The 19,269-nt window shown below is 42.1% G+C and overlaps 1 protein-coding gene across 5 annotated transcripts in view; it reads right to left on the bottom strand.

Annotated features, from left to right (window-relative positions):
- The window catches only part of STIM1 (stromal interaction molecule 1), a 185,286-nt gene that overhangs the window by 150,504 nt on the left and 15,513 nt on the right, over positions 1 to 19,269 (bottom strand). The gene's annotated exons all lie outside the window — the stretch shown is intronic.

Genomic DNA, 19,269 nt, shown 5'->3' with positions numbered 1-19,269 from the left:
AACAATACAACACAACATGGCTTTGGGAAATGGCAAGTAGTTCACGGAAACACTTAGGTAAGGTGCTAGTGGATCAATGTCAAAAGATGAGACTGGAGCCAGACAAAGGGGTCAGACCATGGAAGGCCTCATGTGGAAGGTCACCATAGATGAGTAGCCATGTAATTTATGGTCTAAACAGGGTTACTGAGGGTAAAAGAGAGACAGAAAAAATAATTGTAAACAAGGACCATCCCAAGAAAATATGATATTTGCCATATTAAAGAACTTGGACTTTAACCCACCAGATAGGACAAGTTAATACAAGATTTTAAAGACAGGAATACCAAGATACATGCTTTAAGAAGAGTGTACTTCATCTATTTATTTCATTTAACCTATACGTACTTACCATGTGCCAGGCACTACTCCTAAGCACTTTACAAATATTACTTAGCAATCCTTACAACTACATTGTGAGAGAGATACTATTATTATCCTCGTTATTCAGATAAAAGGCACAGGCAAATTAAATAACTTGCCCAAAGTGGCACTGATATGATAAGTGGCAGGGCAGTCGGTCCCAGAGTTTGTGCTATTCCTATTCCATCCCAGGGCCCACCTTTGACATTTCCTCAGAGACTCCCAAGCCCTCAAATGGTGTTAGGTCCCTCCGTACTGGGACCCATACCACTCTGCACTTCTTCACAAGCACTCATCATATTTCTAATCATTTGTTTAAAAATCTATCTCCTCAGACTTCAGGCTGTATTACAAAGCTATAATCATCAAGGCAGTATGGTACTGGCACAAAAACAGACACTCAGATCAATGGAACAGAATAGAGAACCCAGAAAGGGACCCACAAATGTATGGCCAACTAATCTTTGACAAAGCAGGAAAGAATATCCAATGGAATAAAGACAGTCTCTTCGGCAAGTGGTGCTGGGAAAACTGGTCAGCGACATGGAGAAGAATGAGCCTGGACCACCTATTTACACCATACACAAAAATAAAGTCAAAATGGATGAAAGCCCTAAACGTAAGACAGGAAGCCATCAAAATCCTCGAGGAGAAAGCAGGTAAAACCTCTTTGACCTTAGCCACAGCAACTTCTTACTCAACATGTCTCCAGAGATAAGGGAAACAAAAGCAAAAATGAACTATTGCAATCTCATCAAAATAAAAAGCTTCTGCACAGTGAAGGAAACAATCAGCAAAACTAAAAAGCAACCAACAGAATGGGAGAAGATATTTGCAAATGACATATCAGATAAAGGGTTAGTATCCAAAATCTATAAAGAACTTATCAAACTCAGGACCCAAAAAACAAATAATCCAGCAAAGAAATGGGCAAAAGACATGAATAGAGACTTCTCATATAATACATCCAGATAGCCAACCGACACATAAAATAATGCTCAACATCACTCCTCATTAGGGAAATACAAATCAAAACTACAATGAGATACCACCTCACACCTGTCAGAATGGCTAACATTAACAACTCAGACAACAACAGATGTTGGTGAGGATGCAGAGAAAGAGGATCTCTTTTGCATTGTTGGTGGGAATGCAAGCTGGTGCAGCCACCCTGGAAAACAGTATGGAGGTTCCTCACAAAATTAAAAATAGAACTACCCTACGACCCAGCAATTGCACTACTAGGTATTTATCCAAGGGATACACGTATGCTGTGTCGAAGGGGCACAAGCACACCAATGTTTATAGCAGCGCTATCGACAATAGCCAAAGTATGGAAAGAGCCCAAATGTCCATCGATGGGTGAATAGATAAAGCAGATGTGGTATACAATGGAGTGTTACTCGGCAATCAAAAAGAATGAAATCTTGCCATTCACAACTACGTGGATAGAACTAGAGGGTGTTATGCTAAGCGAAATTAGCCAGTCAGAGAAAGACAAATATCATATGACTTCACTCATATGAGAGGACTTTAAGATACAAAACAGTTGAACATACGGGAAGGGTAGCAAAAATAGTATAAAAACAGGGAGGGGGACAAAACAAGAGACTCTTAAATATGGAGAATAAACAGAGGGTTGCTGGAGGGGTTGTGGGAGGGGGATGGGCTAAATGGGTTAGGGGCATTAAGAAATCTACTCCTGAAATCATTGTTGCATTATATCTAACTAACTTGGATATAAATTTAAAAAATAAACAACAAAAAAAAACCTATCTCCTTCACTGGACTGTAAACTCTGTAAGGTCAGGGTTGAGATTATCTTGTTTACCACTGTCTTCCCACAGCCTGATACATTTATTAGCCCCCAATTTAGAAACAGTATTAATAATAGCTAACATTTATGGAGCACTTACTCTGTGCTAGGCACTGTTCTAAGAGCTTTAAACATATTAATTTATTTAAGAGAAGTTGAGTAAGCTGTTCAAAGGTCACAAAGCTAGCAAAAAATGGAGCCAGGATTCTGGATCTAGCTCAATGTGCTTTACTTTATGCCATGCAACTTTTTTTTTATTGAATAAATAAAAATATTACTTAATAAAATTAGTATCTGTGGTATGTACACAGTACCTGGCACTCAGCATGCATTCCAAAAATAAATAACTCTTTCAGGTGCTAAGGAAGAAACAACCTGTTACTATATCCCCCCCCCCCCCACTCCCAAAGAGGCAGCCTGGCCCATAGAAATATAAGCATATATCCAGATCACTGGGGAGGCAGCATAGTGCAATGTTTAAAAACTTAAGTCTTAGAATTAGAACATGAAATTTCTAATTAGGTTGAGTCCCACTTACACCAATTACTAGATATGTGACCTTAGATTCCTCATTTATAAAATGAGAATAACAATATCTATCTATCTCACTGGCTACTGTGAGGATTAAATAAGGTAAATACATAATTGTACATAACACAAAAGTACTCAAAGTACATTTTTTATCATAACAACTAACATTGTGATTTTTATTATTATTAACTGTCTGATTAGTTAGTGGTGGACTTAGCTGTAGCTCAGAGTTCCTGTGACCTCCTGCTAGGTTCCTTAGGACCCCACCCCAGCCCAAGTTTTATACCAAAGTTGACTATTTTACAAGTTTTAGAGCTCAAGTGGGTACTGTACACGAACAGGGTGTTTCATGGAGCTTTAGATGTCTGGCCCAATGCCTAAAAAGGTGAATATCTTAAGGGTGGGGTCCTGATCCCATTGCTTAAGCCAGGCCATCCAGGAGCAAATCAGGAAACCACTATCTCTAACTGACCTAGCTGACAATGAAAGACACCACACTAGGAAATATATTTAAATACAATATCCTCTAGGAGCACCCGGGTGGCTCAGTAAGTTGACCAGCTCAGGCTATAATCCTGTCGCAGTTCATGAGTTCGGGCCGCACATTGGGCTCCATGCTGCCAGTACAGAGCCGGGTTGGGATTGTTTCTCTCATTCTCTCTCTGCCCCTCATCTACTTGCACTCCCTCTCTCTCAAAATAAATAAATTTAAAAAAAGGGGGGGTGGAATACAATATCCTCTTGAGCTTATGAGACTTCAGCGAAAGCCTTACTGTCAGGCTAGAAATGCTCATTTAGTCCAAGAGCCTGGCCAATAGAAGCCAAGAGCTTCTGTCACTGCTGGATCTAACAGTAGTGACAGAGAAAAGTTTTAGAATTTTGAGGTGCCATAAAATACTCTCTGTGACAACCTTAATTCAAAGCCTCCTAGATGCCCAGCCTTATATTAGGTCTGATCACAGAAATCACAGAATTGGGAGAATAAGGTGAATCTCCAGAGATCAACACCTGGATTGGTCCCGGCTTTCAGACTGTAATCTACCTACCTATCATTGGCCTCATTTTACAGATAACACAGCTGAGGTTCGGACTGAGTAAGTGACCCAAGTCTAAGTGGTGGCAAGAAAAACATGAGCACCTAGTCTCAAGGAATAACAACCTTGACAACAAGGTAAGACTCATAAAACTGTCAAAATGCATGTCCAGGTAGTAAGGAAGATTACCATGAGGAGCTGCAGGTATGGAAAAGAAGAACAAGAGCTGAGGTACAGAAGGCCTCCTGGTAGCAGTTCCTGGTCACCATACCCCTCACAAAGTAAAAGGGTCCTTCCTCAATTTATGGCTCCTTTTTATGTAGATCCTATAATATCGACTTACCTATCGCCCCCATTAGATGGTAGTTCCTCAAGGTTATGCCCAGTTTCCTATCCTTATCTGTGTTATCAGCTCCCTACTTAGGCATACAGATGCACCTCCTGCCGACTTCAAAAAGACTCAGACTAGCCCTGCTCACCCACACAATACTCAAAACAAGGCAACGTGTGGTCTATTAGGTATCTTCCATGCCAAGATGGAGCGCCTCAAGAAAGAGTCTAGACAATGCTAATAGAAAGTCACTCTGGGGGCACCTGGGTGGCTCAGTTGGTTAAGGTGTCTGACTCTTTAAATTTTTTTTTAATGTTTTTATTTATTTTTGAGACAGAGAGAGGCAGAGCATGAGCAGGGGAGGGGCAGAGAGAGAGGTAGACACAGAATCCAAAGCAGGCTCCAGGCTCTGCGCTGTCAGCACAGAGCCCGACGCGGGGCTTGAACTCACGGACTGTGAGATCATGACCTGAGCCGAAGCCAGACGCTTAACCGACTGAGCCACCCAGGTGCCCCGAGGTGTCTGACTCTTGATTTCAGCTCAGGTCACGATCTCACGGTTTATGGGATTCAGCCCCGCATATAGCTCTGTGCTCACAGCATAGAGCCTGCTTGGAATTCTCTCTCTCCCTGTTTCTCTGCCTCTCTCTCTCTCTCCACCCCCCCCCCAAAATAATAGACATTAAAAAAATAATAATAAAGTGAATAATAATAAAGTGACTTTTGCCAAGTAATTAACCTCTTATTTGTACTATAAGATATTGACAACAATCATCTCAGAAGGATGTATGAAAAATTAAATGTCTATGAGAGCACTTATACAGTATCTGGCACATAATAGTCTCCCTTCTCACAAGACTTCTGAGTTCCTATAAAAACTATTTTGATTTTGGTTTTGTTTGTCCTTGGACCAACATTTATTAAATCATAAGTATTTATTTATATGCAGGGCGCTGTGTTAAGCCCTAGGAGTAAGACGATGGTATTGTCTTAGGTATCTCTGATAAAACCTCACCATCTAGCATGGTGCTCACCATAGCTGCCTGGCACACAATAAGCACTCACTAAATAGGGAACTCTCGAGAAGACTACCAGACATGGACCACCATGGGTCACTTGCCAGTAAGCAAGGCTGAGCTATCTGTTCTGTTAGCCCTAGAGACAGGCAGGCACAGAAGACATCAAGTCCTTGGCCAGCATCAGGTATATACATTTAGAGAGGCCCTCCTGTAGTAGGGCCTGGCCATCTCAATAACCATAAAAATACAAGAAGGATCCAGATGAGTTCCTCAAAACTGCTTTAGAGACCATATGGCAATGTTCCAAACTATACCGCATCTCCATTTAGGACCTGGGTTGTAATATTAAACTGAACACCCACCTTCACATGTCCTACACTCCCCATTGAGAGGAAATGAAAATGCTTCTTCCTTTTAACATTGAGCATTTGGAAAAGCTGACCTCCCAGGAAATGGCTGGGTCCATATCCTGGCAAATAGGATCTGGCAAAAGCTTGAACCCTACAAAAGCATCTCAATCATTCCACCTTGCTGGGCTCCAGGGCTGAAAATAGCCCCAAATGAAAAACAAGCTGTGCAGACTACTTATCCAGTTTCATAGCAAAGGCAGGCTTTAAGCTGGCTGAAGAGGACAAACCCCTCACTCCTTAACTCGAGCAGGGCTACAAGCCTCACCTGTTTCCGGCCCCATAGCAACTGGCATTGCTCTGGCACCTCTCAGGCTTCATCTTTCCAAAACAGCAGTAGAAGAAGTGCAAGACAGGGAAGGGCCTTCCACAGTCAGCCTAGCACTGCTTCAAAGGGTGGCAAGGAAAGCGCTATTCCTGGACATAGACCCTTTATTCCTCTTCAAACCTGAGGGCAAAATGAGAGGCCCACATCTGACAAAGAAGCATTCTGTACCTCTACTTCCCCTTCTGGCAATGACCTAAAGAGGTTCCTCTATCAAGGCCCTATCTCAATGCCTGCTCAAGGGTAGCCTTACCTAATCCCAAATCAGAGTCCGTCAGTCTGCAGTCTTACACACCGAGTCCATCCCTATCTATTGCACACCCTGATCCATACCATTAGAGTCAACTGTTTCCAGCTCTGTGTACCCCAAAACATTAAGCACTTCTAAAGGCAGGGCCCAAGTCTCATAATGCCTATGTCTCCAGCTTTGTCCGGTACCAGGGCAGTTTTAGAGTAGGTCCTCAAAGGTCTGTTTGTTGTAGAGTGAAGGTGAGCAGGTACAGAAACAACACAGAAAAAATGTATCCTGCCTTACTCTCCCTGTTGTCCCACACCAAGTACGTGCTGCCCTCTGGACTTGGGCCTAAGCTGGATTTCCCAGGCTTCCTCTTATCACCAAGTTTACAGCCATCTCTCCCTCCTCTGACTGTGCACATCCTATCGGAACCACTCCGTGGACCTTTGGCAGCCTAGATGTCTGTTTCACCTCCCGGGTGTATTTGGGAACTTCTTCAGGACAAGGTCAATGGACCAGCCACCTGAGAGTCCACCAATAAGTGTTCAGAGAGTTAAAAAAAAAAAAAAAAATCAACTTCCCTTGAGCTTTTGATAGGTCATCTTTAAAAAAGATGAGAAAAAAAATATGTCACTGGCATCTCTTACCTGGTTTTACCTGGTTTGCTCCCACAGGCTTAGATTATCTCTCTCCCTATCCTCTACTGGTTCCCTGGGAATTATCCATGAAGCATTCAGGGCAAATGGTTCAGCACCTATATTTGGATCTACAACTGTGTGATACTCAAGATGTCATCAGAACAGAGATGACAGCTCATTCTTCACATCCCACATCTTTCAGACTATAGGGAGTGATTCATCCATACTTACCCCAGCTAAAGGCATGAAAAGTCCCTTGAACCAAAGCAGGACAATGTTGTATCCTCTACCTAGCCACTGGTGGGTCCATGCCTAAAATCATGTTCAGGCTCACATTTAAAACTGGGAATGGGCTCCTAAATCCTCACCTTTGGGCTGAAGTCCCAGGGAAAGACTTCCAGTCAGAAAGAAAATAAATGATAACTTTCTACAACCATGTTAAAAACAACAGCTTTTAGCAAATCTAAGTTTTGTTTTTATTGAGATATAATTTGCATACCATACAATTCACCCTTTTAAAATTTTTTTTTTAACGTTTATTTATTTTCGAGACAGAGAGAGACAGAGCATGAACGGGGGAAGGGCAGAGAGAGAGGGAGACACAGAATCGGAAGCAGGCTCCAGGCTCTGAGCCATCAGCCCAGAGCCCGACGCGGGGCTCGAAATCATGGACCGCGAGATCGTGACCTGGCTGAAGTCGGACGCTTAACCGCCTGCGCCACCCAGGCGCCTCTACAATTCACCCTTTTAAAGTGTACAATTCAGTGGCTTTTAGCATATCCACAAAGTTATACAGCCATCACCACAATCTAATTTCAGAACATTTTCATCACCCTAAAAATAAACCCCATACCCATTAGCAGTCACTCCACATAACCCCTTCCCCCAACCCCTGGCAACTACTAATCTACTTTCTGTCTCTACAGATTTGCGTATTCTGGACATTTTCATAAATGGAATCACATAATATGTTGCCTTTCACTTAGCATAAATTTTCAAGGTTTATCCATGTTGTAGCATGTATCAGTACTTTGTTCCATTTTATGGCTGAATAATATTCCATCATATGGATATATCACATTTTGTTTATTCATCACTCAGTGGACATTTGAGTTGTCTCCACTTTTTGGCTACCATAAATAATGCTACTATGAACATTCATGTACAATACCTAGGGACTTCCAGGTGTTGAAAACATCTGGCTGGCTCCCATACTGCTCATTCATTCTCTTGACTTAGAAAACGTAGAGCCAAGCATCATGCTACTCACCATTTAAGAAAGCATTTTTTGGGTGCCTGGGTAGTTCAGTCAGTTAAGTGTCTGTCTCTTGATTTCAGTTCAGGTCATGATCTTACAGTTTCGTGGGTTCGAGCCCCGTATCGGGCTCTGTGCACTGATGGCCAAGACTGCTTGGGATTCTCCCTCTCTCCCTCTCTCTGCCCCTCCCCCACTCATGTGCTCTCACGCACTCTCTCTCTCTCTCTCTCTCAAAATAAAGAAATAAACTTTAACAAATTTTTTTTTAAAAAACATTAAAAAGAGAAGCTTTCTTTGACCATCCTACCTAAGATAGCACCCCCATCACTCTGTAACACGTTGTCCTGCTTTATTTTGTTTTCTAGAACTTACTATTACATGAAACTATATTACATGTCTACTTATTTATTGCCTATCCTCCTACTTGAACATAAGACAACAGAAACTATTATTCTTATTGTCCACTGCATATCAAGTACCTAACAGAGTACCTGGCACAGAGTAAGGTCTTAATACTATATGAATGAATAAATGGTACAGCTCCCAACTCATCCCCTCTATACCATTTCTGCCAAGCAAACCTCCACTCTACACTCAAAACTCCAGTCTATGCTTGTTTCATTCAGCATTTATTAACATCCACTATACGCCAAGCCATTTAGATGATAAGGACAGAAATAAATCAAAATATAATCCCTGACTCTAGAAATACAACCTAGTGGTTTGAAGCAAACAATAAAAAAAGTATACCATTATAGAGATATTCATAGTCAAGAGCACCTAACTAGTGGAATAAGGAGGAGAAAGGGGTTAATATAGCTTCTCAGAGGAGGTACCAGTTGATCTGAGCCTGGAAGAACAATTATAATTTCAGCCACCAGAATAAGGGAAGGGTATTCCAGACAAAAGAAAAAGTATGATCACAGGCTGAGAGACATAAAAGATCTAGGTATATTTAAAGATGAGTGAGTGATTTTTATATATACATTTTTTTTATTACTTTTTAATTTACATCCAGGTTAGTTAAGGGGCATGTGCTCCTTCGAAACATAGTTAGCATATAGTGCAACAATGATTTCAGGAGTAGATTTCTTAATGCCCCATACCCATTTAGCCCATCCCCCCACCCACAACCCCTCCAGCAACCTTCTGTTTATTCTTATTTAAGAGTCTCTTATGTTTTGTCCCTTTCCCTGTTTTTATACTATTTTTGCTACCCTTCCTGTATGTTCAACTGTTTTGTATCTTAAAGTCCTCATATGAGTGAAGTCATATATTTGTCTTTCTCTGACTGGCTAATTTCGCTTAGCATAACACCCTCTAGTTCCATCCACGTAGTTGCGAATGGCAAGATTTCATTCTTTTTGATTGCTGAGTAATACTCCATTGTATATATATACCACATCTTCTTTATCTATTCATCCATCAATGGACATTTGGGCTCTTTCCATACTTTGGCTATTGTCGATAGTGCTGTTATAAACGTTGGTGTGCATGTGCCCCTGCAACACAGCATACCTGTATCCCTTAGATAAACACCTAGTAATGCAATTGCTGGGTCATAGGGTAGTTCTATTTTTAATTTTTTGAGGAACCTCCATACTGTTTTCCAGAGTGGCTGCAGCAGTTTGCATTCCCACCAGCAGTGCAAAAGATCCTCTGTGTCTGCATCCTCGCCAACGTCTGTTGTTGTCTGAGTTGTTAATGTTAGCCATTCTGACAGGTGTGAGGTGGTATCTCATTGTAGTTTTAATTTGTATTTCCCTGATGATGAGTGATGTTGAACATTTTCTCATGTGTCAGTTGGCCATCTGGATGTAAAGCCAAGTGAGTGATTTTTGAGTCAAGGAAGGTTTGCCCCAAAAGAATGTTTCTTGGGGTGCCTGGGTAGCACAGTCAGTTAAGCATCCAACCTCGGCTCAGGTCATGATCTCACAGTTTGTGAGTTCAAGCCCCATGTCAGGCTCTATGCTGACAGCTCAGAGCCTGGAGCCTACTTCAACTTCTGTGTCTCCCTCTCTCTTCCCCTCCCTGCTCACTCACCCGTGTGCTCTCTCTCTCTCTCACAAAAATAAATAAACATAAAACAACAACAACAATAAAACAATAAAAAACAACAACAAAAAAGAACATTTCTTAATTTTTTAATTATTTTATTTTTGAGAGAGAGAGAGACACACAGAGCACGAGCAAGGGAGGGGCAGAAAGAGAGGGAGACACAGAATCTGAAGCAGGCTCCAGGCTCTGAGCTGTCAGCACAGAGCCTGATGCAGGGTTCAACCCCATGGACCGTGAGATCATGACCCAAGCTGAAGTTGGACATTTAACTGACTGAGCCACCCAGGCGCCCCACAAAATAATGTTTTTTTAAAAAAATGGATGTCCAGTGTTCAGAATATAAGAAGAACTCTTATAATTTGTATTAGTTAGGGTTCTCCAGAGAAACATAACTAATAGGTACAGAGAGAGAGCAACAGTGAGAGATACACACACACACACACATATAGATAGATAGATAGATAGATAGATAGATAGATAGATAGACAGATACCAGAGGAAATTTATTACAGGAATTGGTTCACATGGTTATGGAGGCCAAAAAGTCCCACCATCTGCCATCTGCAGAGAATCAGGAAAGCTGCTGGTGTGATTCAGACCAAGTCCAGAGGCCTGGGCGGAGTGGCAGGGTGATGGTATAAGTCCTAGCCCAAGTCTAAGTGCCTGAGAATGAGCAGGTCCGATGTACAAAAGTAGGAGACAATGGATATCTCAGCTCCAGCAATGAGAACAAGTTCATCCTCCTCCCCTTTTTGTTCTATTCAGGCCCTCAGAAGATTGGATGATGCCCACTGATACTGGTGAGAATGGTCTCCTTTACTCAGTCTACTGATCTACAATCTCTTCTGAAGACATCCTCACAGACACACCCAGAAATAATGTTTCATCAGCTATCTCGGCATCCCTTAGTCCAGCCCACATAAAATTAACCATTACACAATTCGACCAAAGACAAAACCCAATTAAAAAATGGACAAGGAATTTGAATAGGCATTTCTCCAAAGATGATATACAAATAGCCAAGAAGCAGAGGAAAAGACAACATCATTAGTCATCAGACAAATGCAAATCAAAACCACAATAAGATACCACTTGACACCCACCTGGATGGCTATAATAAAAAAAAAAAAAAAAAAAAAAAGCTAGAAAATAACAAATGTGAAAATGTGGAGAAATTGGACCCCTTGCACATTGCTGGAGGGAGTGTAAAGCAGTACAGCTACTTTGGAAAACAGTTTGGCAGTTCCTCAAAAACTTAAACATGAAATTACCATATGACCCAGCAATTCTACTCCTAGAATATACCCCAAAGAATTGAAAACAGGTACTTAAACAACTACATGTATACACATGTTCACAGCAGCACTATTGACAACAGCCAAAAGACGGAAACAGCCAGTCAGGGTGCCTGGGTGGCTCAGTAGGTTAAGTGTCTCCCTTCAGCTCAGGTCACAATCTGGCTGTTTGTGAGTTCGAGCCCCGCGTCGGGCTCTGTGTTGACAGCTCAAAGCCTGGAGCCTGCTTCAGATTCTGTGTCTCCCTCTTTCTCTGCCTCATCCCCACTCATGCTCTCTTTCTCAAAAATAAATAAACACCAAAAAATTAAAAAAAAAAAAAAAAAAAAGACGGTAACAGGTATCCACCGAGAGATGAGTAAACAAACTGTGGTACATACATACAATGGAATCTTAGCTACCCATAAAAAGGAATGGAGTACTGCTTCATTATACATGCTACATGCTGTAACACAAATGAACCTCCAGAATATTATGCTAAGCGAAAAAAAGCCAGACACAAAAGGTAACATTTATCATGATTCCATTCATATGAAATATCCAGACCAGGTAAATCCGTACAGACAGAATGCAGATTGGCAGCCACCAGGTGAAGTAGAGCAACTGCTTCACAAGTACGGGATCCCTTTGGGGCATGAAAATGGTTTGGAACTAGACAGAGATGGTGGTTACACACCATTGTGAATGGGCTAAATGCCACTGAGTTGTAGATGTGTATGGTTAATTTTATGTTATGTGAATTTCACCTCAATTAAAAAGAAAAAACAAAGATGAATGGCCCATATGGTACATTATGTGGTACTATTAAGGGCCATTATGTGGCCCTTAAATACATTCTCACAATAGCCATAAAACTCATAAAGATTAATGGTTTCTCCAGGGCCATGAGGCTAATAAACAATAGCAAAGCCAGATTTTAAACTCTAATCTGCCTGCTCCCAAAGCTCATGCCATTGCCACAACATGAAATTGTCCAGCATCATACATCCTTCCCCATTTCTTGAATGTCTATGAGAGAATGTTCTGACCACTCAAAATAAACCAGTTCTTCTCAGTTTAACGTTAATCCTGGCAGCCACAGGGTCAAAACCTCTCTCAGACAGTAGCAACCTCTGAGACACCTCTGAGAAGTACCTGAGACTGCTATCTGGCCTACTCCATCATTCCCCAGGTCACCAAGCAAGCCTCCTGAAAACCCAAATGTAGATGTTCTGCCTTAGATGGCCCTTGAAGGTAGGGTTCCAGGAAATGCAAGGGAAAAATACTAATGTGGAAGGCATGGCAAATAAAACACTAAGCCAGAAATCAGTAGACCTGAGACATAGTCTCAGTTCTGCCCCTAATTAGTTATATGACCTTGAGAAGTTACCTGCCTTCTTTGCATTTGTTTTTTCTGCTATTACAGAAATAATAATCCCCTACTATCACATCTCACAGATTTGCTATGGGTGTGATGAGCAAAAAGATGCATCTTCAACAGAAGGGTGCTTTGTAAAGTGCAAAGCACAAACCAACTGCGGAGTCATGATGATATGATTACCACTAGCTGGTTGGAGAGAAGATTAATGTCCATGAAACAATTATAAGGTGAAACAGCAGATAATTAGGTGCCTAATTATAGGATACAGATCTGGAAGATTATAGTCTCGAAAGGGGAAGTCTCTGGGATTCTTCAGAGAAACTGTATAGAAAAGAATGGACAGGACTGAAGGATGATGGCAGAATAAGTGTGTAGCCAGGGCAAAGGGGGTGAAGCAGCAGGACAGCAGCGGTGCTGGATCAGATGCTGTGTGCTGGGAGGGCAGGGAGGACACACTGGGTAGTTAGGTAAGGCCAGACTGTGGAGAGAAGACCGTCAGGACAAGGGCAGGATGCAGTTGGCCACAGGGAGCAATAGGAGAGAGTAGAGCTGGATTTCACAGCAAACACTTACTGAGCACTAACAATGTGGTAGGCACTATCATAGCTTATGGAGATACTGGGAGAGATAAAGACATGAACTGTGCTTTCATGACTGTGCACTGGTGTCCTAGCTCTTCTGTCTGCAGTGATGTGAACATCAAGGAACAAGCTTTATAATCACAGGAGTCTGGATTCAAATCCCTGCACTGCTATTGCTAGATGAGTGGCGTTCATGAAGTAACCAAAGCTAATTTCCACTTTCCTCATTTGCAATACAGAAATAATAAGAATCTTTCATAGGATGGTAGTGAGTACTAAATTATATAAAGTACATTAAAGAAAGAGAATTGGTGTGTGCCTTCCCAACATACAACAGATGATATCTATTACCATTATCATTTACTGCCACTGTGACCTTGAAAAGTTGCTTACCCTCTCTGGGCTTCACTTTCCCTCATCAGTAAACTTCACAAGCTTGTTGTGAAGATTAAAGGAAATAACTGATCTAAAGCACCTAGCAGGAGGCATCAGCTCAGCAAAGTTCCCTTTTCTTCCCTTATCTCCTTTCCTTAACCCTCCTCCCTTTCCCTTTTCTCAGGCCCACATTTGAGATCTCCCTTGTGACAATGCTCAGCTCCAGAAGGAGGGCACTGAGGACATAGCTAGGGCACGTGCTGACTCTAGAAGTCAGCAGGCTCACTGAACCCCCAAACTAACTTACCCAGTGCCTGACCACTCCCATCCGGGAAGATACTCTTTACCCACTTCTTGCCAAGTGGCTCCAATTCACAAGCAAGAAGCCCTTTCTACCTGATGGCCTGACAATTTCTCCCAAGAAACCAAACCAGAAGAGAAAGCCCTGAAGTCTAAAATGATGATGAAAGACAGGAGAGTGGTATTTGCAGTGTCTTAAAACCATACGATAAAAGGGAGCATGCTGGGCACCCTTACCTAGGGGCAGATAGATCCCACGGGCATTGTGCACGTATGACAAGAGAAGGCAAACCTGTGGCAATTTCCAAAGGTCCCGGGAATGTCTCAGAACAAGGCCCTCAGCCTGCTGGAGTCACTCAGGCATGAGGAAAAAATTAGGTTTTCACTAGTAAAGGTCAACTCATAAATACCTGATTAACCCAAGCAAACATGCTCTGCTCCAAGTCCTGGGAGAATTTACAACTGATCCAGAACAGAAGTCAAGCTGAGTACACGCTTTCAAAGCTATAACTAACAATTATCGAGGTGGGGCATGGCAGAGGGGGTGATGGCTGGCTATAAAAGCCTAATCCAAATCAGGTGAGTCCAGACTCTCCAGTGGAAGCTGCTTTTTCTGCAAACAGCCTCTGCATAAACCTGTAGCACAAAAGTTACCTTGCCTTGAGAGATAAGAGCCAGCCTTCCCACCAAGACCATGGGAAATGCAGAGAAGCAAAACATATTAATTCTAACATCCTTGCTCAATCCCAGGGAATGCTTTTTGTGAAGAAATAACACCAGTAACTCTCATCTTATGCATTAGGAAGATATGGTCACACCAAACGTCTGAAGCCACTGGCTACGCTTCCCCAAGAAGATGTGCTTTTGCCCCTGTGCTTCCATCACACTTTGTAAATCAGGAAGGGAAAATCATCTTTTATAGAGCACTTACTAGAATTTCTACAAAATTTGTTAAATTTTTAAATTTTTTTTAATGTTTATTCATTTTTGAGAGAGAGAGAGAGAGAGAGCAGGAGCAGGGGAGGGGCAGAGAGAGAGGAAGAGAGAGAATCCCAAGCAGGCTCTGTGCTGTCAGCACAGAGCCAGATGCAGGGCTCGAACTTCCAAACCATGAGATCATGACATGAGCCAAACTCAAGAGTCAGATGCTTAATCGACTGAGCCACCCACACTCCCCAAATTTTTCAATGTTTTTAATCCTCCCAATAGTCCTGTATGATAGCTAATCATCATCCCATTTTATAAATGAAGAAACTGAGCACCAGAAAGATCAGACAAGTTGATCAGGAAAGGGGCTGGTAAAGGGCAGAGCCCAAACATGAACCTAGTCTGCCTGATTCCAAAATTGTCAAAATTCTTTCAACAATTACTTATTGAGAGCTTACTATGTGCCACGCACTAGTCTTGGGTGAATATACAGCAGTGTATAAGACAGGCGAGAACCCCTGTCTTTACAGAGATTTCATTCCTGAACAAAGCTGCCTCCATATTTAGCACACCACATATTTAATAAGCAGATAACAGATCTCTGTATTTCTTCCCCTCTGCCAGGCAGGACTTGACAGGTATGTATTAAAAGAATGAATGTGGTCTTTGCCCTCACCTCACAAGAATTCCTCTCAGAGGCTGCCCAAACAGCATTGTTATTTATTCATCAGTTCCACATCCTTCTTCACACTTATGGCTTAAACCAAAGGCTTAAACCAAAGGCTTCCTTATAGTGGTGGCAATGAGTTGACATGAGTAGAACTTCAGAGTTTACAAAACACTTTACGTACATTATTTTATTTAATCCTCATAAACATAAACAAGGTACATATTGTTCCCATTTCACATACAAACAGACATCAGAAAGTTTAGTTACTAGTTTCTTGGGTCCTTATACACAACTGAGAACTGTAGCTGAGCTAAAGCACAGTTCTCCCTGGTCCCGAGTGCGTTCTCCTCCCCTTCGCCTAAGAACATCTTATAATCTATTCTCAACACTGGAGAAAACAAAAGGATGTCATGTTACTATCTAGACCATTCTATTTGAATAAGCGATTTCAGGTTTCCCATATTATCAAAACAGAAGAGATAAAGAAAAACCATTGCATTTCATCCTATCATGGTATTTATTTTTGATTGTTACTAATACCTTGTTACTTTTCCCATTAAAGGTGTTTTAATTGTATTTTGTTATGTTCTAATTTGCCATTTATCCCCCAAAGGACCTTTGGTATGAAACACTAAGCATATATGCTATATGTATAGAAAAAGCCCTGAAATTACTTTTATAATTTTTTCAAATTAGAGACATAATTCAACTTATGAAAATGCTTTTACAAGCTTGCCTGTTTCAGGAAAGACTTTAGCCTCTGAAGTGACACATACCATTAGGTAAAGGTTGCAGAAAGCAGAAGCCTCAAATGCAGGTTAATAACTGAGTATGTTCTTTGCAAAAATAACCCAACCCCATACCTCCATCCCCTACTCCCACCCCTCTCACAGCCAACAGGTATATTCCAGCAACTAAGGGCCAGGCTGAGGGCTTTGTCATTCTGCTTACTCCAGGTAGCGTTGTTCTAACTTTATTCATTGCGAGGAAACTACAAGAAAGAAACAAACTCTAAAGCCAGATGCCAAAGAAAATTACCGAAGGGAACAGATGCCTACACTCCGGGAACCCAGAAGACATCCTACGTAAAAGGCTCTGCTGCATCTGGTAGAACATAGCACACTCTGAGCAAATCAAGAAGACTCAGACTCAGGCTTGGCCTGTTTCAGAGATCTAGCCAAGACTGCCCAAAACCTTTCCCTTTACCAGTTTGTCATAGTGCCTAAAATTCTAACACTATAACTTCATTCAGTTCTCTAACAAACACATCCTGAGTGCCACCCCTTGCAGAAGTGGTAGTAGTCAAATGGGTAAGGGTGTGTGTGTGTGTGTGTGTGTGTGTGTGTGTGTGTGTCTGTATCCATGCCTCATGAATATTAGCCAGATTAGAGAGAGGGCAGAAGGCTCTGGAAATGCAGGCCAAGAAAATAATTGTGACTACAGAAACTGAAGAAGTCTTTCTGGAGGTAGGAAATCAGCTCAGCGTGGAAGCATAGGAGGGTATAAAATCATATGTGCCTCTTTAGGAAGGTAACCAGCGGCTTTGGGAGAGACCTGGATTTGAATTCTGGTGCAGGTGCTTACAGGCTATAATGACAATCAGGCAAATTATTTTCCTTTCATGAGTATCTCTTCATCTGTAAAATGGACATGATGTACATTTCAAAAGACAGCTGTGTAAAACACTAGCTCCAACCTGGTGCATGGTGGGAATTGATAACTATCCTTTCTTTCTCCCTTTTTTCTGGTTAGAACAGGAACACACATCAGGGAGGGATGCCCCAAGACAATGAAAATTACTTTCCAGCTAACAGAGCAAAGCCTTTTGGGGGTTAACAGAACAGAGAGTCAACCTGAAAGGACATCTCAGGAGTCAAGAGAGTAACAAATCCAGGCATATCCGGATCCAGGTCTCAGCCTATATCTCTCTCCACCACAAGACATGTGGCAACCCATTCTGGACAAACACCACATGGTTGTGCATCTAGTTAGATGAGGAAATGGAAACCCACTCCTCAGCTCCCCGCAAAGACAGCCCTGTGCCAACTTCTGGTACTAGTGCAAGGAAAGGATTGAGTCCAGCTGCCAACATTTTAATTAGTCCAACCTTAAAAGTCTATAACCACAGGAGATTAAAAGGAGCCCCCAGGGAAAGCCTCTGCCCTTCACCCGGTTCAGCCAATTAGATCTGCTCAAGTGCCCTAATTTCCAGCCCTGAATTCTTGGGGGAATCGGGCCTCACCAAGCTCTAACTCCTGGCTGAGTGTATAGGCACTCACTCAGCTCAGGAAGAGCAGTTGGGTGTGGGTTGTGAGAGAGGCAGTATCAAGTATGCCCTGAGGCCCTGACACCCTTCCAGCATCAGTAAACTAAGCCCTGCCTTCTTGCCAGGCTCCAATCCTCCACCCCAGTGTCCTACTGTGACTCATTCTCCCAGTAGCTATACCCTAGCTGATCCACACCCAAAAAGCTAGCAAAGGCTAGTTTTGATTCTCAGTTCTGGGGTAACCTCACCCCAGTCATGCTTGTATTTTAAAGGAGATTCTCCAAAATGGAAATGACTTCAAGACTCCAAAGAATTGAGCTACATGGTAAACCAGGAGGCAAATACGAAAACTGAGGCATGAAGGGGTAAAGTTCAAGTTAATGACAAGATGTTACACTTGAAAAACAACAAACTTTACGTTTCCCAAAGGCTCTGGCTCTTCTCCCTTGCAAGTTTTCCTGTTGTCACTGAGAGTGAAAAAGCAAGGTCATAAGGAAAAGTGAGAACCTAGGGGACATAGGGTAGTAAGGAGACGGGAATTATACAGATGACCAGACAATTCAAAGGAAAACTAATAATAAGTTGCTCACATTTGTGTAAGACTTGTCACATTATTTCATAAGATCTGTACACATCAACCTTGTGAGATAGGGTCTATTAACCCCAAAATACCTGGTATGGGGAAACAGAGGCCTAGAATGGTCAAGAGTATCACAACCCATGTTAATTATGACAATTATGACTACTTAATTCCTAGTCTAGTGTTCTTTTTTTTTTTAAGTTGTATTTATTTATTTGGGGGGGGGGGGGGGCAGAGAGAGAGAATCCCAAGCTGACAGCGCTGAGCATGATGTGGGGCTTGAACCCACAAACTGTGAAATCATGACCTGAGCCAAAATTAAGAGTCAGATGTTCAACCAACAGAGCCACCTGGGTGCCCCTGGTGTTCTTTTTTATTAAAGTACATATTCCATAAAGAAAACTGTGGAGACTCAAGAGAACCAAGCTAGGAAGAGGGAAGAAAAAGAAATAAAGGTTCAAGGGAAATAAGTGAAAAGAAAATACTTTAAAACAAAGATACAAAGGGGCACCTGAGTGGCTCAGTTGGTTAAGTGGCTGACTTCAGCTCAGGGCATGATCTCCCAGTTCGTGAGTTCGAGCCCCACATCGGGCTCTGTGCTAACAGCTCAGAGCCTGGAGCCTGCTTTGGATTCTCTGTCTCCTTCTCTCTCTCTGCCCTTCCCCTACTTATGCTCTGTCTGTCTCTCTCTCTCTCAAAATTAAATAAACATTAAAAAAAAATTTTTTTAACACAAAGCTACAAAACAAGAAGCAGCCATTTTATTAATCAGAAAACCTCACGTTCTCCCTCTACTCTCTCAGAGGGTGTGTGACATCAGACAAGATGGCCAGTTTCAGGCCCACTTCCATGACAGAGAGC

This window comes from Leopardus geoffroyi, chromosome D1, assembly GCF_018350155.1.
Source record: "Leopardus geoffroyi isolate Oge1 chromosome D1, O.geoffroyi_Oge1_pat1.0, whole genome shotgun sequence".
Classification (NCBI taxonomy): Eukaryota; Metazoa; Chordata; class Mammalia; order Carnivora; family Felidae; genus Leopardus; species Leopardus geoffroyi.
Note: the sequence above shows the minus strand (reverse complement) of the source record. Positions and strands in the feature narration are given on the sequence as shown.